Below are 23,581 nucleotides of genomic sequence, written 5' to 3' on the forward strand. Positions count from 1 at the left end.
ACATTTCCATGCTGTGATCTGTAAAACTCACTGTTTGCTGTTTAACGGTACATTTAAAAACTGAGCGTTTACGGCTATGTTAGCGGCTCCTTGAGGCTGCACTTCGACACAGTGCAACTTTGAGCGAAATGCTAACGTTAGCATGCTAACAAGTTCCCAGTGACCTTATAACCTGCTTCTCATCTCTGCTTCAGGCTAGAAGGTCCAGGCAAACATTAGTCGCTACTTACATTAGAAGCCCGAATCTCCGACTGAGCAGTTGGTGGTCGAGTTGCATTGTGGGTTATGCAGGCGCCAGGTTTTGGCAAGGAAGAAGAACGCCTAAAGCAAAAAAAGACGACATCTCTGGTTCTGCTGCATCGATTTTGATCCTTTACAGTCTTATCGGAGGAGGTGGAGCAGTTTTTAACATGTTGATGTTTAGCAGGTAATGTTTACTATGTTCACCATTTTGGTTAAGCATGTTAGCATGCTAACATTTGGTAACTAGCACAACACAAAAAGTACATCTGTGGCTGATGGGAATGCCATGCTTTGCAGGTATGTGACAACCAGAGTACTGGTCAGATTTAAAGTTTGCCTGATGGTGGCGCAGATAGAAGGTGATGCATCATCAAAATGGTTATAATTCAAGCTCAGTCAATATCTGCTGACATACCTCAGTCCAGATCAGATCGGCGGACTGACTGACACAGCGTGGATGAAAATATAGTAGCAGTTGCCAGCTGCGTGACGGGTGATGACAAGGCATGAAAATGACTTTACACACTCTAACTTTCAATTCAGTTCGGTTCAATTCAACATGCTTAACTGGCATGAATGATGAAAGATTCTCCCCCCAAACGCTGCATTCAAATAAATCAGTCAGACTCAATAATAGGCATCTGTTCCAGTTTTACGAGTGTGCGTTCGTGTGCGTGTGTGTGTGTGTGTGTGAGCCTGTTGTACTGCCTTGTAAATGACACATCTGTGTTGCTGTGATTCACCACCTGAGCAGTCAGGTTTTCCTGACTCTATGAGGATAGCAGTACTCTCTCTCTCCACCCTTGTGTGTGTGTGTGCGTGCGTGTGTGCATGTGCTGCGTGTGTGTGTCACTTCCTGCCTTTGAACACAAGGTGGGGCTGTGAGACCTGTGCTAATCACCAGACCTTCCTGCCTCACGCTCCTCATCTCTCTGTTTTCTCTTTTCTCCATGTTGGTGCTGCTGTCATCTTGATGTCACGGCGGTGGAGTGAGGGTGGCGTGACGATGGTGGTGGTGGTGTGTGTGTATGAGTATGTGTGTGTGTGGATTCCTGGCGGTCTTGTTTTCCCTCTGCTGCTCAGGGATGGCAGCACTCGAGTCTGGGAGACATTGATTTGGACGGGAGTGCTGCTCTGTGACGAGACAAACCACAGCACGCCAAGGTCACTCAAACCCATCATCTTTCTATTCAAAGTAGGACGGGCTCCGCAGTGAAGCGTGGGGAGGACGGGTTGTGTAAAAGCTTCCCTTATAGTCCCTTAAGCATGGGAAAATGAACTCCCAGCCCAGAATCGTTTGATGCTCAATGATCCTTCAAGGCTTTAAATTGTTTTAGCAGGTGTAATCGCCCTCCTGAAATGTCACAGAAAGGCATTTGGTATCAAGAGACTTTTATTGCTTTTCTTTGATAGTATTGAGTTCTTAAAATCAGCTATGAGTTGGTATGACAGTGGGAGAGAAGAGAGGTTACTTCTCAGGTAATGGCCAAGGTAAAGAGTACGTTCTCTGCCGTCACATGAAAACCTTGTATAGGAAGAGGAAAAATAAATCAAATTTGTCACAGGTTCAAAAATCAAGTCGAGTCTGTCTGTCACACCAACAGACCAACAACTTTTCCACATTTTATCCCCAATTCTGACGTTTCTGAGCTGAAAATGGACACAAATAAAACATTCAGATCATCAAAATTGGAGACATGAGGTTTTTCCAGCAATGCAGGCCCAATCCAAGTGTGCAGGGGAGCTCTTTATGGCTGTCTTGTTCTATTTCAGGTTCAATCATGTGAAACTCGCTTTTTTAAGTGGATCTGGACGCGTTCCAATTCAGTCTGACTCAGAGCTGAAGAGTTTGCTGCAGTTGAAAAATGAGAAAATACTATCTTTATTAGAATTAAGGGGTTTGTGCTGCCATTATCGCAACTGAAACATATGGTTTTCAACTTTTCCTCTTTTCCCTGCAGCTCGATTAGCAGAATAAATGATGCTTTTTCTGAATCGTCACCTTAATGCATCCAGGGAGCAGGTTTATGGAGCATGCATGCTGTTTTTTCACCAGCAACTTGATTTTTATTAATGTGCTTTACACGCAAACACAACTGGGAGTTCCCCAGTGCTGGTGGCCAGTCAGTATCTCTACTGGAGCAGCTGGGTGTTGGATTTAACCCAGCGACCCTGTCCTCCATGTCCCAGTCCAGCAAAAACATCTGTCCTGTCCTGTGCCTCTCAAATTTAGCCTTCAAAATGGTCTTTTCTCGTAACAAGTAGTTAAAAACTCATTGAAAACTTACTCAGAAAGAATACTTTCATGTGCGTTTTCTTAACATATTTCTGCATATATCCTGAGCTGTCATCTGAGGATCACCTTTTGGTGTTCCCACTACTCTAACCCATCTGACTTATCCATTATACCGCCGCTATCAGTCTCTAAAACCGCTCTTTACTGCCTTCAGCTGTCATTTCATGGCTTTCTTGACACACTTCACTTCTCTGCGGCCTATTTTCCTCAGAGCCGGCCCCAAAATGTGACTCAGCTCACAGTCCTGTCCTGTCAGCTCTGCAGGAATCCCACCACAGGTCACATCCATGCAGTTATCCGCAGAGAGAGGTCTCCTCTTTCTCCACCAAATTCATCCGCAGTGTCTTGGCTTGCATGGGGGAAAATCCTCTACTGACGTTTCTTTAAATAGGCCTACTAAATTGTCTTATTTCACTGCATTAAAGGTTCCCTGTGGAGTTATGTTTACATTTAATGCATTTCCTAAAATGCATTTTCAGTATCCTTGAAGCCAGAGAAGCCTGCTGAATGAATTTCTTTCCTCATAAAATATTTGCAAAAGCGACTTTTGAATTGCTTTGTTTACATCAGTGTTTGCTGTCTTCTTCGTCACTGCCTTCGTAGGTGCACTGCTACGCTTCTTTGTGAGTTTCCCAAGCAGCAACCTCCAGGGTTAAAAACTGAAGCCACTGCCCAAGTGTCAAAACTTGCAGTTCCTCAAATGACCACTAGAGGCTGCCTCCAATAGCTAGTCAATCCCCATAGACCCCCATATTAAAATGCTCAACTTAACAGCAGAAATAAACATGTTTACAGCCTGTTTTTTGTGTTTCTGTTAATTCAGCTCCAACCATGCTCCACCTCTTACCTGTCGCTTGGTGGAGTCAGGCGCTGCAAAGATGACGGTGGCCAAAGCCACTGCCACTGACCTTCACAATGGCTCTTCAGAAACCTGTGGCTGAAGTGGGGACTATGGAGGCTACTGCCATGTTTTCACAGTCTATGGCGTTACCGCCACAATCTGTCAATCAGTGAAATTGCGTGAAACTGGCAGTAAGAGTCTGTACCACATCACAGCGTGCTGGCGTGTCTGCATGCACATTCACAACTCAGAAGCAGAAATAAAATCTGAGTTAGATGTTATATGTTATCAAAATAATCAAGGACACAAAAGCTTGTAACAAGTGAAATGCTCCAACATAAAAAAAATGCCTCAGATGAAGTCCTACAGTGTTATTTCTGACACAGCGTGGTGCCTCGCCTTCACCAGCTTACTCATTCGTCATTTTAAAATCTACCGTTGACATGCACGTCCAACTGGGACTTTTCAATAGAGTCATTCCAGCCCTGCGGTCGGGCTGAACTTAAAGCTGAGAGGAGAAGTGGATCACTCTTTATTTGTGGAAACCATTTCACCCCCGGACGGGACACAGCTTGGCTGCAACAAGGCTTCAATCAATCAGAGGCTATTCAAACACAATCAACCATGTTGTGCCACGGAGCCACACAAAATTCCTCTCCAATTACCAGCACAATCACATCTGATTGCTCATGGTGCGTGCTGGTCAGTTTCCAGAAGGGTCCTGTGCTCGCTGGGTGTGTGGGAGCCTGATTTCGACTCCATGACTGAACTCGTGCATCGCGCCATATCTTAAAGCGCCTCTGTATGTTCATTTAGCATCTTTTTTTTTTTACTGTAACTACCAGATGTTTCTCTTTTCCTTCTTTCAGTTAATGTTTTTCCCTCGTTCCGAGTTGGCAGCACAGGATCTTTTACCGGCCAATAATAAAAGCTGCAACTGTGAACATAACTGAGAAGGAGAAAGACAGCGCTGCTGCTGTTTGTCGTTATTTATTCATACTCCACACAAACACGTTTTAAACCACTTAACATCCAGACTCCTGACGTCCTCTCCATCTCCCTCCCTCTCCTCCACTGTAAAATATTAACAAACTGTTTTGTTTGCGGTTCCTTTCTAAAGCAAAATGCTGTGGCCTTATCGTTTGCATCATCCTCCGAGCCTAAACAGCATTGCCTAAATAAGCAGGAGAAAGTATTTAGGAAATGCTCGCTGTGTGGGTTGTTTTTCTGCTCGGCAAGAGGAGGTTAATGGTTTGTTTGCATTCCCTGCATGCTGTTCATCGTTGTGCTGTCCCAAGAAACACACTGCTGTATACATACAGGACATGTAATGGGAGATAAATGTGCAGGAGGGTGGAAACGCTTCCTGAGGGATCGCTGTGCAGATAGGACACAGTGTAAGAGTAACTTACTATTAACACATGACATGTTGGGGCACTGAGATGTAGTTTATGTTCATGTTGCAGTTTGTTTTCTCTCTGTGTGTTTAGCGCTTGACCTCTGGACAGTCGTGGTTACTTGTCATCACTAAACAAACTGTGATGCTGCAGCCTGCAGAGATGCATCAGCAGAAGCTAATGAAGTGGCTGCTGAAGGGGTCAGTTTACTCCGTCAGAGCTGCTTGTTGGATGGTTGAGTAGCTTTGGAAACCCCCCCTTCCCCTCTTTGGGTCTGTGGATTTCTGGAACTTTGTGAAACAGACGAACTGATGTTCACACCTGCTTCATGCTGTGATTGGTCACCTGTGCAGAGGTGAGAAGGGAGTCGGGGTTTGAACTTTGTATTTCGCAGCATTGTGAAGATTTTTCAGGGGACTCTTTCTGAAAACGTGCTTCATCATCCCCGTATCTTAAAAATATCGCTGGCTTTTTACTCCACCGCCACCACTTTTGATTTCCCAGGTGGTTGGGCAGCACATCTGGACTACAGCCTGCCTCTTAGGAGCCCCTCAGCCCCCAGGGGCTGAAACTCTGAGCTTCTTCTGTTCTGTTTTTGTCAGAATTCAGTGCCAAATCCCAAAATGTCGTGAACTGGGACGTCATAATGAAGATGTGATAAAAATCTTCAGATTATAACAAATAGCACATTCAGTGGATGCTATTCCACATAAACAATGCTACCATGCTCCAGGAAATGTTTAGAACTATATAAATCAGTGACAGCAGGGGGCGACAGTGCTTCCCAGTGTAATAACAATAATAATAATAATATCATCATGCAGCTACTGGATAGTCAGAAATCATAAATTTTGGGTTATACTAAATGTTGGGCTTTAGTGTTGCTGTAAACACATTTTCCAATATTTTGCATTTATTTTGGAGATCTTTACCTTTACTATCAGAGCTATGGGAGAGCTAAATAACATATCTGAGATACTAAACCTTGTGATTTAAGGTAATGTAATAACATTTTTTAAATGCTTTTAGGAACACCACACTAAATTGTTTGACTTTTTTGGGATCGATAACATATTTTTTATTTCATAACAAATAACAAATATAGAGAATAATATGCAGGACCTTAGAATTTAGTGTTGCTGTACACAAATTATTGTAAAATACATTTTGGTGAAGCTACGTTGGGCTTTAGGGGCTCTGTGACCTTTGGGGATCGGACATGCATATTTACATTTGTGGGATGCTTTTTAAAACTGGGGAAGCTGTGACAAATGTTGGATTATAAATTTGGGATTTAGGAGCGCTGAGACATTTTTTAAATGTGGTTTAACAAAGATTTTGAGATTCAATATTGGGATTTGTGTTCAAATCCTGCTCAGGGCCCACAGTGGCTTGTTCTGGCCCTGGTAGGTGATCAGAAGCTGTTTCAGCGTCTTTGAAAATTATGTTATTTTTATAGCCAAGCAAGATGTTTGGCAGGAGAAAATGTGGAAAATGTTTGTTTATTCATCTCTGAAAGCTGGCGGGTTTTCACATTAATCCCTCGGGGACAGATTGACGTCAGCCTTTGAAGTCCAACAACATGATCATAATCCCCTTTTGAACTCAAACATAATTGGTATCAGTTGTTGAAAGAAGGCGATGAATGAAGAAATGACTGAAAAACAGGTCTCCGTGTGGCTTTACATGTTAATTATTTGGCTTATCTGTGAAATGAAACAGCAGATCACTGAATAGATGTGTTTGAAAAAGTGAAAGGTTTCATTCCCCTGCAATCTAAAATTCATCAATCAACATTTCAAAGGGGAGAAAGCAATTCATCATCAAAACATTGTTTAATTGGAGGAAAAGGTCTGAAGAAGATGATAAGTCGTAATTCATAATCTGCTTTTTATACAAGACGAAGAAGAAGAACAGTCACAACTCAAAGTTTGGTGTAGAACTTGAGAAAACAGTGTGATACAATCAGCTGCAATCAAAGCTTCACAGTCTGCAGCTCACAAACTTTTATTCCCCTCGAGTTCAAGCAATATTATCTGCATACTAAACAATGTGCTGTTCTGAATTCACTGTCAGGAAAAACGTGTTTGTCTGAATGGCGGATTCAGGTGTGTTTCATCATCATCATCATCATCATCATCATTCAGCAGGAGAAGCAGCTGTCGGCTTCCAATCCAGTCAGACACAGATATTTAAATGCTGGAGCTGAACTCCGGTCCTGTAACACAAGAGGAGCGACTGGAAGACAAAATATAACTGCTTCCATATTCCACCTGGACTCTGGTTTCCTCTTTTTCCATCAGGCTGATCGATTCTGATCACAGTCATAATTTTTGCTTTGTGTTTCCTAATGATCTTAATCTGCTCCTGGAAACTCTCGTCTTGAAGCATTGTCTGTCATGACTCAAGCTGGACTTTCTGTTCTCTGCTATCAATTTGTTTCGTGGAAAACCGACAGGGCTTGCTTGTATTTTGTCGAGTCGTCATTAACAACCCGTTGGATGTTATTTGTGGGAAGAAATCCATGCAAACATAATTCATGACGGAGGAGAAGCTGTTTGCTCTGTTCCGTCCACATCTATTTTTAATGATGTTGACTTTTCTGGCGGAGAAAAACAAATCAGGACACAGCGAGGGCGGCGTGCAGTGCTGTGTTTGCCCTGCAGGTGACAGCAGTTGCATATTTAAAATGCAAACATATACATGCATACACATGTGTGGCGTGAGCACGCAGAAGGAAGAATCCTCAAGCATCTTCTAAATGAGATATCCCACTTTTTGCTCATTTCCATCCCTACAGAAACGGAGCCGATCAGCCCCCCCCCCCCCCCCCCCCCAGACACGACCTCTTCCCCAGAAACCAGCACTCATCCTTCGCTCTGTCACCGCTTCAGTCAGCTCGCGTCTCTCTGGGCTTTGCTCTCTGCCCTTTTGTCGGAACAAGCGTCACCGCAAGAAAACAAACCATCAGCAGATCTGCGCTTGTGTGGAAATAATAAAGCAGAAAAAAAAACCCTCACAACAGTTTCAATCAAAGGAGGGGATATTTCTTTCACAGTTGTGCACAATTCCAATAATGTCTTTTGAGATTTGAAGTGCTGAGTGGAGCAGCTCAAACCCCGACTGCTGCTGTTCTCACCAGACTCCAGCTGTGTTTTTCCCACTTTGCCCACTAAAAGAAAGCAACACAATTGCCGGCTTCCCCCTCGGGTTTAAAGCGGTGACAAATAGAATTAGGTTTTCTTTGAACTCTGTGTGCACATTTGGCCCTTTTCTCCATGACAGGTTCACTGGCTCAAAAAAAAGGAAGATAAAAAGCAAATCACATCTAAGGTTTGCATCGAGTTAACTAGGATGCCATGGCAACCGCTCCGAGGCAGCTTTCCGACATTTGGGACAGTAGTTTTCAGAGAGAGCGCAGCGTTCACGGGCAGATAATCTGATATAATTGGTAGAAACCTTCAGCACAGAACAGGGTTTCCTTCATGACTTAGCTGTTGGAAGCTGTGAGGATTTATTAACCTTAATTCTCCCAGCCAAGGCTTTTGCTGAGCACGCATGTTGTTTTCCAGTGAAGGCCTGCTTCACATTCATGCAATTGCACACATTCTCAGCTGGAAGCTGCCCAGCTCCACCTCTGGAGCAGCTGGCTGTTATTTGAGTCTCTCCACAGCAACAGCGGCGGCCACATAAGGTAACCCAGCAGACAAAAGGATTACTTACAGCAGCTCAATCTGAGAGCCATTGAAGATCCCCTGAAAAGCCAAAGGCCGCATACATCAGCCGTTTTAGTTTGCTTTTATTGGGCCGTCTTGGGAGTAGAAACCGTCCCATAAAGTCATTTTATATGACTTGAAAGTACTCAGGAATAAGAGAGGAGGACTGAGATTTGGCTAAAACCGGCGCTGCCCTTAAAAGAAAGCCTCCCACGGAGAGAATGAAGAGCCCTCGGCTGTGCAAAAATACAAATCATCACCTAAGCACACGCCCATGTATTAGATTTAACCTGGTGTAAAATCTGTGAATACGCTCCCTGCTGCTGAGGATCAGAGTGAGGGTTCGTCTTCTGCTGGATGACACAGAAAACGTGTTGTAGTAACCTTTAGTGAGGACATGGGCAGCGAGGGGGGGGGGCTTCTGTGTTTTGGGAGAACGGTGAAATTAAAGAGTGAAGAATGTGAGTGAGTTGTGTGATGTGAGGAGGGGGGGCGGCTGGCACAGAGGCATGTTTGTTTTGTTTCAGAGAGACGAGGAGGTCCGGCGACATCCTGGCAGAGCAGCTCTCTGTGAGTTTGTTCTGAGAGGAGTCAGATCACAGCGATTTCACACATTCTCCTGCGAACCTCTCGGTTCTCCGTGTGTGTTCCACGTTTAGAAAGCTGCACAAAGGCCACGCACAGCGGCCTGCGGCGCAGCCTTATCGCCAGTCGTGCTGCAATAATGTGACTGCTGTCAGTTACGCCGCTCGGCAGTTGTTTGCGATGCTTTGTAATACCCAGAGGAAGATAAGTAGTAGAGGCGTTTAGGTGGAGCCTTTTGTCACGGAGATCTTCACGCCCACGCCAGACCCGAAGCAGCTCGCAGATGCAGCGCTGATGGCGAACACACACACACAAACTCATAAACATTTAGACACTCAGCACACACATGCTTGCCTACATACTCAGAAGCACACTTGCATAATTTACACATCACTGCTGTTGGAGGGGGAAACCTTGTATCTCCATCGCCTTGTTTTTGGTTTTTGCGGATCTAAACGCAAACTTTGGAGTCATGTTTCTCCTCTTTTGGTGGAGGCTAGCTGCCTGCAGCTCCCACAGCTAACACGCTCTGCAGCAGCGATATCAGCCCTCATCAAACTCCTGATAAGACAGCAAACAAGCCGACTTCCAAACTGTCGCAGTAATGAAGCGCTCCTGGATGCACTGTAATCTCTGAATTTCTAATTGAAATCACTTATCTACTTGTTACAGGAAAAAAAGTAATCACATTACTGCAATGCCAAACAAGCCATGCTGATGGTGTTTCTGACCTCAGGTAATGACTTTGCTAACTGCAGAACCAGCACCATCGGTGATTACAGGATGTGAGGATGCAGTGAAACCTAAAGCCTGATTTGTGCAATTTAATTCTGATATTTAAAGAAATATTATTTCACTTGAATAAAAGCTTAAATTCAGACACAAAATGAACAGATGAGGTGACTTTGCACAATAAAACAATCTAAATCTAATGGAATTTCATTTCATTTTAACAATAAATGAAGAAAAATCCTGTTTTTTATTGCTCTGCAGCCTCTTGGTCCTGATGATCATGAAATCCTTCAGTTTCTGCGCAATTATGAAAATCAAAATGAGGGTTACAAGGTTTTCTTGCCAGCAGTTTGCCATTCACACATGCACGCAGCTTTTCAAAGGCCTCTCTCTCGCTCCTCTTTGCGTTCGCTGCCATTCAGTTCAGTGAATCGCATTTGTTTTGGGAGGGGGGGGGGTTGTTCATTTGAGGGGATAAAGTGCATATTAATGGACAACTGCGCTCCTCTTTTCCTCCCTCCAGCTGAAATTGTATTGAAAAGGAAGAGTAGAATTGTAAAACACATTTATCTGCCACAGACAACCGTCTCCACTCTGAATAATTAATGCTCCAGGCTTTCAGTCTCTTGCTGGTTCGTCCTTGGGGCGTGTTGACTGGGGGGCTCTGAGAGTCCAGGTTGCCGGCGTGGACGCGCGGCGCCGTACGTCAGACCTACGGAGCAGCTTGACATTCAGAGGGTGTCGGCTGACCGGACCAAACATTTCCTCAGTAATAGAACCAGATAATCGTATTAAAAGCCGCTGCAGCGACTGCAGCTGCTGAAGTGATGCAGAAAGGAAAGCAATGAGCGTGTGACAGTAAATAAGTGATGATATCACTGTGATAACATACAGTAACTGTACATATTACACTAGTTAGAGTATAATTTGAAGCATGTTTTCTCTGACAGGAAATAATGAATAAAATGAGACCAAAATAGCAACAAAAGAATGGATATTTTCTACATGCGTTCTTTATATGACAGGCTGCTGTTGCTGAATGATATCATCCCAGTAATGGTCTGATGTGACAGACGTGAGCTGCCTGGAACAAAAATGAGCGTCAGGCACGACGGTTTGTCATGTTAGTCTGTTTTGTGCCATCGTGAACGACAACTGATTTTGTATCTAGGACACCTCATGAAGCCACGACAGCAGCGGTCGCATGTGAGAATGTTTTTCTACGCTGGCCTAGTTTGTGCGATGACGCCGTGCTTGTTGTCTGCCTCTGGTCCCTCTCGTGATGCGTGTTTGGAAAGAGCTGAAGTTGGTTTGGGCTCAACATGTTGTGTGTGATCAACTAATCAGACATCGTGACCACCTGGAAATAAATAGATGCTGATCTTTGCGCTGGAATCACTTGGAATCCATCCTGAAATATCTGGTGCTGTAAATGGTTTTCACAATGTGGGCCAGTTACTGAGATCTGGGCATGGCGCCATGGCAACAAGGCAGTTTGACTGAACAAGAAATATGAGCGCAAACAAATCTGAACCAGTGGTTCCCAACCTGGGGTTTGGAAACCCTCCAAGGGGCCTCAGGATAATTCTCAGGGGTCACAACGAGTTATCTACACCACTTATGTGGAAGTGAAAGCTGAAGTGAATACACCCATAATGGGGTCCATAACTGCTTGTTGCAGCATAGGGGGTTGGCACGGTCACCCCACAAGCTCTGGACTGGGGAAGGGCCTTTCTGTGTGGCGTTTGCATGTTTCCTCCAGGGGCTCCGGTTTCCTCCACCACCAAAAACATGTATTTTAGGTTAATTATCCCATAAGTGCCTTTGACCGAGGAGCTGGTGCCTGGATGCCACATAATGGCGACCCACTGCTCCTCGGGGATGGTCAAATTTCACCACGCTGTATTTTGCCGCCTAAACCTAACCCCACTTTGTTCCTCACATGTTTTAGCGCACATTCGAGTGGCAGAGGTAACCATCAGCTTCTCTGAAAGATCATTAAGTGCAGATGTTTCAATCGCCTGTCTGTTGATCTGAAGGTATTTCCAGAATCTTCAAACCATCTGGATGAAAGAGAAATTCATCCACTGAATGTTAAAAAAGGTTTTTCACTCGTTCTCCATCCAAGTAGCGAGCAGGCTGCCATCTTTGTTTTGATTCGCCAACAGAGGCTGAGGTTGTAGAAGCAAAAATGTTTGACTCTTCAAGTTCGTGTTGGACCAAAATCTTATTATAGTAAAGTTAATCTTATTGCACTAGAGTATAAAAAGATAATTTGTCCACAAATATTAAAAAAAGGCTGTCAAAAGTGGAGTTTTCCTTTAAAAGTAATTCATTGAGGATCATTGTAAATGACTTATCTGGTACATCTACTTTGTTTTACTCCAGTAAATCCATTTCGTTCTGTGGAATTTATCTGTATTTGAGTAAAATTATTCATGCGTTAGAGTGGGACATTCAACACTGTGCTGGGAAGCTGAAAACCCTCATTGGAGTTAGGCCTCACAGACGCTAATTACAGTGATATTCTCATGAACTTGCTCTGTGCCCACTGAAGCTACAATTCATCAGACTGTAATAAGTGTGCAGCGACAGAGATACGCTGCGCATGTGGAACTGGTTTAATTGCTTTCAGATCGGCGCGGGGGCCGACAAAGACGTGGATTTTGAGGTGTCGAGTGCGTCTTCTCCCCCTGAGGTCAAGTGTCTGCAGGAACACGAGGAACGCCACATCTGAGCACGGCTGGCCCGATAATCCTGCAGACGAGGAAACGCTGCTCTTCTGCTTCTCATTTCTCACATTTTCTCAATACAATGAACCTTAATCCCGCGCTCAGTCGCCGGCAGCTGCAGCTCTCACTCTGCCTCCTTCGCATTTTGATAATTGGAAGCAAAAAAAAAAAAAAAAAAAATCAGCAGCATTGATTACTGGTAAGTGTGGATGTAGAGGATTTAAGTCGAATTAAAACACGCTGTTGCACAGATTCCCCCGCCGCTCAGCATCAACACCAACACATTTAAATCCTTGAAAGGGTTTGTTTTGTTTACCCGATGTTCTCGGCCGTGAGGTCAGCTAATCGGCGGCAGACGTTCGCTTCATCTGGGCTGTACGAAAGGAAAGAGCAGCTTAAGCAGTTCGGATGAGTGCGGGGCCGAAAAAGGAGACTTGTTTTGTTCTCGGTAACATCGTGCAGAGCTGGTGATTGATCCAGCGAGAATAACGAACATTAGCTGGTTGTAGCTTCTCAAGCCCTGAAATCAAAACGGCAGCTTTTCTTCAAAGACCTTTAAACGAGGAGGTCAAGGTGCAAATCCCTGTTAAACGCTAAAAATGATTGTGACAGTTACATTTTGAGGTAATCATTGTGTAACTGCTATCAAAATTATGTTCAGAAGGTGTGTGTTAGTGCAACAAAGATGTTATAATTGACTTTTTACACATTTAACCAACATTAACCAAGTGTTGTATGTGCCTGAATGTGCCTTGATGTTTTATTTGCTATGGGTGCATATTATTGGGAAAACAAATGAAAAAACTTCACCACCACCACCAATTTTATTCAGGTTTTGAATTGTTGGTCAGTCAACACAAGCCAATAGAGCCCTGGGCCAATGTTCCTGCTTTAAACAAATTAAACACTATTTTTAAATGCAGATTTAAACACATGCACTGGTGGAGAGTGGTTCATTAAAATTGTTGTTGTTAAAATCAGCTGCAGAGTGGCGTCGGGTGTAGTTCTGACACGTCTGCTCTGACTTTTTTCCCCACTTTCCTCCAAACTACCAACCTCTGCCGCCCACCTGTTTGAGCCCGTCCTCTCACCTGCTCGCTCTGTGCTGTTCACCAAAGTACCACACAGCAAACGTCAGCGTCCGTCAGAAAACCGAAGTGTTGTTGCTTGTGCTGGTTGTTGGATTTCAATTCACCGCCTCGCCTCCTTTGCAGCGTGTGAGAACATTAGTACAGAAGGACATCTAAAATAAGCATGAAATTACAGTAACGTCAGCAGAGATCTGAGGCAATTTGTACGTGCAGAAGTCTCTATAATCCTCTGTAGTCTGTGGCAGGAGATGTATGCAGAGCTTCATGTACAGTGAACCTGCTCATGGAGGAAGAACTGCTCGGATTGGATTTCCCTCTTCACAACAACACCCTCGCAATTCTTCTTCGCTTTTCCATTTTATGTAAATGTTTAAACTGCAGTCTGTCAGATTCCATCATTGTGATGTTTCTTTAAACGGGAAACTTTTATATGCATCGCAGAGACTTATAAATATTTATATCCTCAATTGCCTTTTCATTCATTTTCTTTAGCTCTCTGTTCTTTGCTGCCGCCGTGACCCAGTTTCCCCCACGGGAGTCAATTAACTGGCTCTTATTATATTGTATCTTACCTTAACATGGTTTGCACAGGTCTGCGCAAATGTGTCCCTATAAGAACGCCACATGAACTTGTCTCTGTAAGAAAATAATAGGCGACATCTCCTGCCGACAAGAATATTGACGCAGCATTCCTGCCTCTGCGCCTCCCTGGAAGATTTGAAGACTGGTGTACACAGGAGGGAGAACCATTTGATGTGGCAGCGTAACAAGAAGCATTTGAACAATGCAATAAATGACAAAACATTTCCTTCTTCTCAACAAACCCCCAGGAGCCATTCAGGTCTTTTTAATAATTCCACGTAGCTCCTGCTGACAGCCGGGAGCATTGATTATCATTCCCAGAAGTTGTCTGTGAAATAATCTGCGCTCAGGGGTTTGCTGACGATAATTGACCTGCAGGTGCCTGAGGTTTTCACGCTCTTCTAAGTGCAACGGGAAGGTGAGACGGGTGCTGCCGGACGTGTTCAAAAGAACTGATGTTTTGGGCGAACGACCCAAAATGAATCGCTTCCTGAAATGATCTGTTCATTTCTCGGTCGATTCAGCCGAGCTCTCAGTCAGTTCAGGGATGCACAGAGTGAGCGGTTCCAGTCTGGTTCGGGTTGCTAACGTTTAGCTGAAGAGATTCAACAACACTACAGCTCACTGACTGCAATCCAGATGTACATTATGACACTATCTAGACTGATATTATATGCATAGGCTAACATTAACATTGCTGCACACACACATAGGATACACTCACTGATGGGAGGCAAGTATCGTAGCTTACAGTTATAGAAGGAAAATGCATGTTTAGCAACAGGGTTAAATATTCTGATAGATCTTTTAAAGTTCTTATTATTGCACACCGACTCAATCAAAGGCTGAAGCACATGATCTTACTATTACTAGAATTATTAATATCAGGATTATAATTATAATCACAGGACGTTAGAAACTTCAGGACTTCTCAGCACTCCTAACGCAGAAGTCGTGATCACTGCTTTCAGTATTGTGCCCAAGTGCATCAGCTGTGATTGTTCTGCGAGAGGCTACACGGGGGAACAGGAGGCCACAGGTTAAGGAGTAGCCGGAATAGACTGGCCGCAGAGGAGGAAGCTATTATTCCTGGACACAAGAAACGATATTGCTCTTATGTGGTCTCTGTGGCAACAACTGCAGCATGATGTAAAACCTGCACGGCGCGTTTAACGAACTCCGTTGCATCAGTTGAGTAAAATAAAGCTGGTAGTTGAATGAGGTTTCTGGGTGCAACAAAGATTGCTGTGAGGGAAACAGGAAGCAACATGCCAAACCTAAAGTGGGGATGGGAGCAGGGAGTGATCTCAGGGGACGGGTATTAAACAATAGCTTGACTGGGTCACAGTGACCTGAGAGCGATTGAGAACAAAAAACTGCTAAAACAGGATGAACGACAGGATTTGGGATGAGAGTTGGCGACGGGTTTTGACATGTGATTGATTTTTTTTATGTCTCAAACAGAGCCGTCACCCACCCACGCATTGATAGAAAACCCCACCTGACAGGAGATCAACTCAGCTGCTCTCTTAGCTGTGTCGATGCAAATAAACCTGAGTCTAAGCTCTTGTTCCAGCCCTCTTAGTGAGGTTTGTGCTGCCTCACATAGCTGATAGTAGTTTAAATGTAGCGATGAGCCTCAAAAAAGGGAAGAAAAACCCACCATCTTCCCAATCATCTGGACTCTCTGGCAGAAAAGTTACAGAAGATGTTTTGTCGTTTTCCTTTTTGTCGTTTGTCTGTTTCCACTCAGCCCGTCTAATCGCCCGCACCTGCATCAGCCGCTGGATTTCCAAGAAAGAAAGTTTTTGTACCTAGAAAATGAAAACGATGACGGTGATGGCTGAGGAGGATGAAGAAAGCATGCATCACATGCTGCTTTATTGAGGCTGCTGTCAGAGGGGAGTTTTCTGTCTCTGCTTCTGCTGTGATGGATTTCTGCCTTTACGATCGTTGAATGTTGCTGCAAAAATTGTGAGTATGAAATCAGAATCCATTAGTATCCGGCTGTAAGGACCTGACACTGCAAGCTGATATTTATATTGATATTTCAGACACTGGACACCTGCTCTGTTATTTCTCGCCACTTTAGCTGCTGGAAACATGACATCACATCACACGTCTGGTGCTTCAGGTCAGCTGGATGACGGCGGCTCCGCAGATGTGCGCTCTACCCATGTAGATGAAAGCAACCAATGTAGCATCTGGAGGCTAAAGCCCTTTTTTTTTTTGCTTCTCTCTGGAGTCTGATGACTTTTATGATGTGTTCTGTGACGTTGACCCATCAGAGAGTCGAGCTACCGTTCACAGCTCTAAACATGGTGGAGCGAGAGAAGAATGGCGTTTTATTTCATTTAACTGAGTCTGCAGACGTTTGAATCAGCTGCAGTGCAGCAAACCAATCACACCAGTACAGGTGTTAACACGTCCACCTGAGCTGGATCAGGCTAAATTATCCTCAGTCTACTGGGGTCCAGTAGAGTCTTATTTTAGTGTCAGCATGTCTAATGTCATGTTCAGACTCTGTAATATCAGCCTGATTGTTTGAAGTTCTGAAGGAAACATAAAGCTCACTGAATTATCTCGCAAAAGTCGCTAAATGTTGATACTGAACGTATGTTTTCCACCAAACTGGGCATCTTGCAATGAACTACCCAATGGTAGTGCATACAGCGTTACTCAGCTGTTTTATGGTTATGTTCAGGCACTGGCGGCACTTGGTTAATGTTTGGCACAAGATCACGGCCTGTTTTAAAACAAAAAAATCAGCAGCAGTCACGATTTTTCCTTAACTTTCACAGAAGTGCTTTTGTTGTCTGAACAGAAGCGCAGTCTGGACGTGAACTCTGGATTCTGGTGTCACGGCCCTACACTTTGTACGACGCGCGCTACATAACATGTTGTTTCAGGCAGCGTTTGCCAGCACAACACAGATTGCAGATTCCACAATGTGTTGTGAGCGTTGAACGAGTGGAGGAGGAATGATGTTGTTGGTGCTGCGAGGTGGAGCAGTGAAGCAGATTAAAGGTCACAGTGTTTTTTTTCCTGTTTTTTTTTTTGGTATTTCCAAACAGGAGACAGCCAGCGTGTTACGCACCACTTCAGATGCTCCTTTACAGGCTGGATCCTGGAAGTCGCCCCCAGCTTCCTGATGCCGTCGTGCAGGTAAAGGCTAAAGGAAAGGCGCAGTCTGTCATGTCTTTGTGAGTCTATAATCATCTTAGCAGGCAAAAATGCTGTGTGGTCTGAGTCAGACATGATGAACAAGTGGATCAGATCATGTGATCACGTAGTAATAAAACATATGCTTCATTCTTTGAACTTGATTTGATCATCATGTTTTGTTGGTCCAGGAGGTGAAAACATAACTTTGAAGCATGTAAACAAATATGACATCACTTTCATTTTTAGGACGTTATTATTATATTACTGCTCTTTCCTTTGTTTGGTTTGACCGTTTTTGATCCGGTCTGATTCCTCTTTGGGTCCCGTCTGACTGTGCTCGGGTCTCCTTGAGTGGGTTTTACTCGGAGAAGACACGGCCCACCTACAGCACAGTGTGAGAGGTGATGAATGACTTCAGATTTACTTTCATTCATAAAACTCTGATTACAGACACAGACATGTGTTGGTGTGTGCTGATCTACTGTGCTGTATGTCAAGTTGTGATTGGTCGGGGTCTAACATGTGGTCGGCCAAGAACTGATGACTCTTTAATCTCCTAATCTGACACAATGACCATCTCAAAAATATCCTGTTGTCCTCCACAGCTCTGCTACACGCGTCATTTTATGAAGACGCAAATGTGAGCTATGATTTTTTAAAGCTCACTATAGCTTCAGCTTTCTGTGCAAACTGTCGTGCATCATTGAAGACACCTCACGTCCTCTGAACGACCCCCTGAGCTCTGTCAGGAGCAGACTGATCCAGCTCTGCAGTGACAAGGACCACAACAGGAGGTCCCTCCTGCCAGGTTCGATCTGGCTGAACAACCGGTCCCTGAGTGTCGGGACAGGAGGGGTCAGCAGGCGAAGCCTCACACTTCCAGCTAATGACTAACACACGACTAATACAAACACTCGTCCACCTTTCAGCCCTCGTGAATGAACTGATCCATAACTGAGCTACAGCTTTACAGTATAATTGCATTTAATTTGCACTATTTGCATTATTTTAGTTGGCTACCTCTGCACTGTTACACATGTATGTATGAATATGTAATGACTGATGGGTATTCTTTGTCTTTTCTGCTCTCAGCTGCTGGAGCTATCTATAATCGTATTATGTAACATCCTGGTGTACACTGTTGCAGCTGGTGGTATCACATTACTCTGAATATACTTTGCTGACTTTGCTGCAGCTAATCACATCACTTTGTGCTTCAGTATTGCACTTGCATTAGTTCAATAGCAACCAGTTGTGGGCACTGTATGTGGACCGTTATTGCTATTGCTGTACAGTTGAATTGCTCTGTGTAGTTCCTATTTTATTTTTATTTTATATGCTTTTCAATTCTTTATTTGTGAACTTCTCTATTTTTCTGTACTTTTTTGGTCCTTGTGCTGCTGTAACTCCTGAATTTCCCCTCTGGAGGATGAACAGAGGATCGTCTTATCTTACTTTATACGATATGAGGTTTTCACTCTGGATTCAGGTGTACTGCACGTTATTAAAACGCTGCTGCCTCTTTTAGCCCAGCTTTCACCTCCACCTCACAACAGCAGGCCCATCCATCCGCAGTCCTTCCCCGAGTTCGACCGCTCGGCAGCCGAGTGTTTACTGAGGCAATAGCATTTAAGTGCTTTACTCAAGGACAGCTGCATCGTCCTCTTGAGGGAAACACATTAATGCAACAATGATCTAACTGCCAAAATAACCAGCCTGCTCCCAGCTCGGTATGCCAGCTAATGCACTGTGTCTCTGCCTACTGCGCTGATTAAAACCTTAATGGTGCTTTTGTTACAGGTCCAAACTTCTATCTGGCGGTGCCTTCCTTTTCAGCTCGTTTATTGATGTGATATACAAACAGTTTTATTTCTGAGGCATTATATACCCTATAAATACCCTTTCTGATAAAAATAAGTACCTGAAGCTCATCGTTTCAAGAATTTATTTAGACTTTGTGGCGCCGTTTTCCAAGTGGTGGAGATTTAGAAACAGAAACACTGGCAGTCGGCTGACTTTTTGTTTGTTTTAAGTGACAGAGAATTTATCTCTCAGTGTACAATCCTCAGAGAACATTTTGAAATGAATAAATAAAAAAAACAGTGGATCATTGGTGAAACAAATCTTAGACCAATACTTACCAACTCTTCAAAATAAAGCCACTGAAGTTTAGTAAGTAAACATTTTCTGCAACAGGAAAACAATATAATGTCTGCAGAATGTATGCAAAGTTATTTTTTGTGTTAATAATAATAATAATAATAAACTGGGTTAAATTCTATAAGAATATCAGTAATAATAAATGTGTTTGTTTGGGTCATTGTTTTCAATAAGGAGGTCATGGCCCCATGTAGCATTTCTGTAAATCTGTGGTTTTAAATTCTGATTCAACTCATAGTACACATGTTGGATTTTAGACAAAATGTAGCATTTTATAAGCAGAAACCTAAATAAAGTACAATACATTTGGATTTTCCACCAGAGTTCTGTAGATAGCACCAGCACATAATGTTGACAGAAAATAAAATTAAATGAATAAATGAATAAATATATATTGTGGAATTATGTGTTTTTCTTAAATACTCAGAAAATTGTACAGTGTTTGGTTAGTTGGCGTTCTCTTCATAAATTAGTTGCTTCTGGAGCCCATTCAGCAGCATTTTTTGCATGTTCCCTCCATTGTCGTCACCTTTACCTGGAGGATTTTCTGCCGTCACACGAGGACCTTGTTTACTGTAAACTCTGATCATCAGCTGAGAGTGATCTGCTCATTTTTCACTTAAAACCTTCAATGCTGTGATAACAGCTGCAGCAACGGCTTCTCAAAGTTGTCACGTTGCAAAAAATATCCCATGAAAATAAATCCAACATTTGTTATCTTAATACAGACAGATCACACACGAGGAGTGAATGGGAGGCTTTGTTTTAAGGCAGTGGTTGCCAGACTCGAACTGCTGCTATTTTATCTCTCCTGCCAGGTGGTTAATGGAAATTAATTGCATTCACTTTGCATCCCGAGAGTAAAATAGCCTCTGATTAAACAGCTCAAATGAAATCCGGCAGCTCTGGGCAGTGATGACCCGAGTGGAAAACGGCTGCTTTAAGAGGGACGCCATCACGGCTTGGTGGCTATATTGCCAATATAAAGAGTTCCAGTACGAGGTTCATCTTCCTTCTCGCTCAGCCAGACAGCCAGTATAATTAGATATTGATAGAAGGGCAGTAATTAATGATGCGTCTGCAAGCAACATTATCTGCCCCGCAATTTCATCCACACGTCCTGTGCTGATTGGGCCGGTGGGTCACCGAGACACAGCCAATCATTTGTCAAGTTCTCTGACCTGAATCTGTTATAATGGGATGAAGACGAGCAGTGATGGAAACCAGCGAGGTTCCCTGCACCTTCCACAGTCAATAGTTTAAAGATGGTGGCACGCTGCAGGCCTGTACAGGAGGGACTGACCTTAGTGATCATCAGAGTCAAAAAGAAGCTGTTTAAAATGAATTTAACTGGAATTTACATCTCCATGAATGTTATGTTTCCTCATCTAGAGTGAACAAAGTCTTTTTGTGACATTGATCGATGAAAAAAATGCAGAATATGGCGATAAAATGCACTTGAGCTGCTAGTTGTGCACCAAGGTCAACTGTAAATAGCTAAATAAATAATGTAGTATTCATGTGGTCAAATAGTGTTGTGTTTTTAACATCAAATATACGTGTTTTTGTATTATTACGAAAACCTTTAAAATCCTGGTTTTATTTATTTTTCAACAATAATAAGCCAAAATAATGAGCCCAGTTTTTCCTCTTAGCTGCAGTAAAAAGCAAGTAAAACAAAAAGCATTTTTCTTTTTCTATTCTAAACAGTTAAGAAAAAAAAAAGGATCAAAATAAACACATTTTGTACTTAACATGCAACAAATTTACATGAATGTAGAATTTTTAGATATTTCACGTGTTTCAAAACGATATTTTGTGTGTGATAATTCACATGAAAGCTCCCGTGTCCGTCAGACATGAGTGAAAACCTGAATTTGATGTGTTTTCATTTGAACCCTTGTCATCCTCTACATCTGACTGCCTTTGAGGCGTGTTTAATCCGGCTACGACTCCAGTTCTGTTTGTCTTTTGGAGACTTTTACCACCAGACCCTCTCTGTAAAAACAACGAGTTATAGAGACGTTTGTGTGTTTTAAAGCCCTTCACAAGTTTTTACAAGCTGCTAAAAGCAACTGAGAGACGTAATTGCGCTCCAAAAGTTTTTTTTTATTTTTTTGGTGGTAACATGAGTAATTTTGTGTTGATCTTCGAGCTCAGGACTGATGTTGCTGAGGGAATCAGACGGAGGAGGGAGGGAAAGATAGAAAGATAAAAGAGGGGGATGGATGTAACACACGTGCAGTCCTGTGCAAGAAAGAGGAAAGCAGGTAACTGTGTTCACGTTGGTCTGTGTGAGGTGTGACAGGCAGGAAGGTGAATCACAGGCAGTTTGTCCTCTGCCTGCAGGAAAGTGTGTGTGTGTGTGTGTGTGTGTGTGTGTGTGTGTGTGTGTGTGTGTGTGAGTGATGGTTGTGTGTCTGAGCCGGGGTTATGTGTGTGCACCGATGCGTGTAATGAACGCCACCGTCTTCCCCCTTCTCCTCCTCCCAATCCTCCAGCCTGCCACACTGCATCCTGTACATGACCACTCCCATCAGCAACACGCCCTCCTCCTCCCTTCTCCCAACACATACACACACACACACACACAGATAGTTGCTGTACAGTATTTGCTCCTAATCACGATCACGTTTGGAGATCAATTCTGGTTTCTCTGCCGGCTTCACCGCTCGCTGGTTTGAACCCACAGCCATTTCAATAATGGCTGGAGGCTGTTCACCGAAATGCATAATAATGATAAATTGGATTTTAAGGACCTATCAGAGTGTCCAAGGACAGCGTGCTGGAAAAGAGGAAGGGACAGGAACAGATGTGGGACAGAGTGGCGGTGAAATGCATGCGTGCAGAAATGTGGGATTCATATCAGGCTTTGAAATCTGAGATGCTTTTAGGTGCTGAGAACGGCTCAGAGAGGAGGGGGCTTCCATGATCTGCTGGCTTTCATACGAGAGGAGTTCAACCCGCAGATTTATGCAGTCAAATCAGCAGATTTTTCTTTCTTTCTTTGCGACTGCGTTCGTGTCATATTATGGTGATTATGCAGGAAATATGAACATCCACATGTGAGCCTCGTCTGACATCAGGAACGTCCACTCAGCTGTTGGGAGAATGTGGAAATATGAGTCCATTTTCATTTTAATCACATTTTACAAAGCTCTTTTGTTTGAGTTGATCTTTCTGCGTTTTTTTTTATGTATCAAACGTTCCTCATCATCACCAGTGAAGTACCTCTGAGCAACTTAAAAAATAGGCGTTCAGTAACTCGGAAACTTGCTGCTGCACTTTGCATTAAATGTTCCATTTGAAGGCATTACTGGTCATTGCAACTGGTCCTTCTGTCTATACTGGCTGCAAATAAATCCTTGTCTGAGCCGATTTTAATGTAAGAGATGAGGGAAAAAATCCACATTCGTTTCCATTATGTGCAAATAATCCATCAGAGAGGCTTCAGTTTGACTTAGTGACAGTGTATCAAGAGAGGATCTTCACAAGTTAAAGTCTTTTATGCACCAAAGTGTATCCTCTCCTTCCACACACAGTTTCCTCATCTGTGGTGGAGGGCATTAACACAGTGAGGGAACTCTGCGCTAACCGGACTGTGACTTTGGAAGATACCCACTTGATTTGTTTAAGCCTGACTGCCAAGGCCTCGTGTTATCTTCGGCTGTACTTTAGAGTTAATTTTTGCACGGGGAAGTGTGCGAAGGAATCTCTCTGCGGCAGGATAAGAACGACTCTCCTGCTGCACGGTCGTGCACAGATGTTTGCAGCCAGCCACCTAAAGCAAACTCCGTCTTCCGGGTGAGAGATGCATGAGTGCGTGCAGGAGTTTTCAGGCAACACACCAGGCAGATGCAGCAGACGTTCTCCAAATGAGCCATTAGCTCTTGAGGCCAGCGTACGTCCAGGGTGGCCCAGTGCATGCTCGTCTTAGTCATGCTTAGATCATCTGAATAATTGATGGGATACATCTCATGCTACTTCTAGAGCGACATGTTGGTGAAATGTCAACACGTTTCCACCCAATTAGCCCGCTCT

Source organism: Chelmon rostratus, chromosome 8, assembly GCF_017976325.1.
Source record: "Chelmon rostratus isolate fCheRos1 chromosome 8, fCheRos1.pri, whole genome shotgun sequence".
NCBI lineage: Eukaryota > Metazoa > Chordata > Actinopteri > Chaetodontiformes > Chaetodontidae > Chelmon > Chelmon rostratus.